The sequence below is a fragment of the Lactuca sativa genome, chromosome 7, assembly GCF_002870075.4.
Source record: "Lactuca sativa cultivar Salinas chromosome 7, Lsat_Salinas_v11, whole genome shotgun sequence".
Lineage (NCBI taxonomy): Eukaryota > Viridiplantae > Streptophyta > Magnoliopsida > Asterales > Asteraceae > Lactuca > Lactuca sativa.
Window position 1 is genome coordinate 59487913 of NC_056629.2, and position 3685 is coordinate 59491597.

The 3685-nt window shown below is 32.2% G+C and overlaps 1 long non-coding RNA gene across 1 annotated transcript; it reads right to left on the reverse strand.

Moving 5' to 3' along the window:
- Positions 1 to 269: 269 nt before the first annotated feature.
- On the reverse strand, positions 270 to 2923 carry LOC128127255 (uncharacterized). Its single transcript, XR_008225241.1, has 4 exons — positions 2754 to 2923; positions 1139 to 1181; positions 694 to 778; positions 270 to 508 (listed from the first exon to the last, which is right to left on the reverse strand). It is a non-coding gene; the product is annotated as an uncharacterized LOC128127255 (long non-coding RNA).
- Between the last annotated feature and the right edge of the window lie 762 nt (positions 2924 to 3685).

Consider the following 3685-nt stretch of genomic DNA (forward strand, 5'->3'; position numbering starts at 1 on the left):
TTAGTGACACTTTTTGGTTATGCCACTATAACCTTTTTTTCTTTTAGTGGCACATTTTTTATGCCACTATATTTATTTAAAATAAATATTATTTCCTGATTTTTTAAGACACTATATTTATTAAAAGCACTGCTACTAATGACTTTAACAATAGTGTAACACAATTTTCCTTAAATTATTAATCCTTAAAATTACAATCACATTCGTATTTAACAGCCATAATAAGCATTATGAGTCTAGTAGTACTTACGTGTAACATAATTTGCCATTATTATGTAAATTCCATCATACTAACATTCTAACCACTATTATGATATTAGACAACGCACAAAGCTTAGTTACAAAGTTTACACATTCCTGTATAAAAATTCATGCATCCACGTGATAAGGTGATGAATATTTCCTAACAATAACCATCTTCTATTTCCAAATCTTTGCACCTTTACTGCCATATCCATTTAACTTGCTTGGGGTTGCCATCACAAAATTTACACCTTATTAGATTACCCTGTATGAAAAATGAAATTAAATTAGATAAAAGTAACAGCAGTAAATGTTAAATCCAGTAAGGACCAAACTAACATAATCACTCCTTCAGCCAATAGGAAATAAATAAACCTTAACATGAACATAAATTAAATTAATAGATGGACACCAAGAAAAATAATTCAAAAGGAAATAAATGAACCATACAAGCAAAATCCTTCAAACTTGGACAAGTTGCTTGATTCCTAGGTGAACTTTGACACTTCTTTATTTGAGCAATGAACTCCAATTCCTGTCATATATATTTAGACACTAGTTATCACCTGTGCTCTATCATAAAAAACTAGGAAGTTGAGAACACAATCCAACATAAAATTTTGTAATAGCATGGTCATTTTTATTTTACTAATATGAAATAAAAGTCTCAAACTAAAACTTCTTTCATAGTGGAGTTAATTTCACAGTTACTAAGCATATTTGCTGAAAATGCTCAGCACCAAGTCCTAGTCCAAGCTCAACACACTTGTACACTTTGAGAGTTCCTACATTGACTTGCATTTTCTAAACAGTATGAAACTAGGACTAGCATCATTTGGCCCAATTCTACACCTATGACTCCTTTCAATAAATAAAAAATCGGTTGAATTCATACCAATTTTGTGAGGACTTGTTCTTGGAAGCTTTTGTTTTCTCTACTGCATATTAAAATAACCCATGATTAGTTATATATCTACATATACAAGGAGCTAAAAAAGAATACAAAAAGCTAATATTATGGTTTTGATATATGGATGGATTTTCATAAAACAGAATTCTAATGTTTTTTTTCCATGTCAGCAGTATAATACACGCATACATCCTATGTGGAGAATGAATTGCATAAAGAATGTTAACTTGTGTCATGTAATCATAATTCAAAACTCATTACTATTATTTGTAAATTTTCTAAAAATACAACGCTCAAATAAGGAATATTTTGAAAGTACAATGCTGTAATAAGGGAAAAAAAAGAAGTACAAATCTTTAATAATAAAAAGTTAGAAACTATATTGTTGTTCATTGCATTTTGTCCATATTATAAGCATTTCTTTCTTTGCATTCCCTAGTTAAAAATTACTAAAATGTCCATTTGGCTTGTTTGATCCAGATACTGACAGCAGGGACTCTAGTCTCTAGAAACAAGGACTATATTGTCTTTTACAAGGGTAACAACTTTTTACCCCCTAATGTGACAAAGACATTGATCAAAGCACAAGACATAAGAGCTAATAGATAAGAGGATGAAGACAAAGCACGGGAAAAGGCTTTGACTTTCATTGACTTGACTCATAAAAACTCCGTCAGAAGCTCGTTAGTTGCCGGGACACTCGCAGAGACCGTGGGCACGACCTCACGGTGGGGAAGTGAGCGGAGCGGGGAGGAGATTGAGAAAATGAGGAGGGATTCAGCAGTTGCCAGACACGCTTCTCTTGTCAGATTGCTTAAAAAGAAGCTAGTTCTTGTAAGTTATACAAAACATTCCTATATTGTTATGAGTTACATGAACCAAGGGTATTTTGGTCATTCACATGAACATCCTGATCTTCTTTATGTGATTGCAGGCGAAAGGAAAGATGAAAAAGGCCGAAAAGGCGTTGGCAAAAGTTCAAGAATATCTACAGCCATCACAACTTCCTACTGATTTAGAAACATTAACAGATGAGGAGAGGTTTTCACTTCGTAAGATAAGGTTGAGTATGAAACCCTACTTGGAGTTAGGTAAATTATACATCTTTTACTCCAAATTATATTATGTTGCTAATTAAAATTTTGAAATCAGTTTATTTTTGTAGGGAGACGGGGTGTATTTGATGGAACAATTGAAAATGTGCACCAACATTGGAAGTACGGAGAGATAGTGAAGATAATCATGGAGATCTTATGCTTTTGTTGTTGGCGTTGAGGTGGTATTTAATGGCAGAAAAAGAAAGAAAGACAATATTAAAGAATAGATTCTTGATGCTTACAAATGGTGACATTAATGAGTATTTTTAAGCTATTTTCATGCTCAGAATGTAAGTGATAACTAAAGGAAAATTGTCATATCAAGTTGAATATATGCATTGATCAAAACCTAAATCGACATTTAAGAAGAAAATTTATAAGGTCATACTGAAATTATGAATTAGTTATATACTGTGATGTAGATGGATATTTGATTGTTCATGATTCTCATATAAAAGTTTAGAAAATCAATCGATTGAAGAAATGAAGACGTAGAATCTTACATTGTCGGGAATGATAGTAGAGAATGGCAGTAGACAGAACGTTTTTTTTTATTAGCAGTTCTCCATCTAATTCATCTTAAATGAACCCTATTTTTCCTTCTGGAGCAATGAGATCTGTTTTTGGTTTATTGATATGAACAATGCTAGATTCGATGATATGAAATCGAACAGTTCCTACAATAAATAGTATTCACAACTTTAATTACATAATGCACAAATCATGTATAATATAATTGAAACAATAACCCTAATAATGGTGGAAATCCGATTATGATGTACCTTTAGACTGTCGGAGATGATTTCAGGGGATATCGACCTCTTTTCTTTGCAAATCTGTAATCGGTTAATTTTTTCCTATAAGTTGCTCATTCAGTAGTCATAAATTACGTTTGCATTCACCCTGTGATACAAACCTTCCTCGTTACTACACCTAAAACGAAGAAAAAATGAAACTGACGGTAGCGTAGGAAGATGGCAACTTGGACGACGACGACGGCGGCTTGATGGTGCAACGGCGACGAAAGGACGGTGGTGATGGTATACTCAAATCATCGTTGTTAGATGGGTTTAGGTCTTACTCTATTAGTGCGTATTGGTAGACCTAGAGGGAAAGTGATAAAAGTATCAAGTTAGATAGTATGCGATATTGAACTGGACTTAACTTAAATGGATTCAAGCCTAAATTGAATTAAATCATTATATAATATCTCAAATACAATAGCAGAGGTGGACTAAGTCTAATATCCTTATGAAAGTTGGTATTTCCGAAAAAATTTGGAATATTGTTGCAATTTAATTTTATTATTATTACAATACATATAATATCTGATATTTTTTTTATTAAATATAACTTTTATTGGCATTTTAAAACATTATGCCACTAGTAGTTATGAATATTAGCGACATAAAAAGATTAAGTGCCACTAAATTCG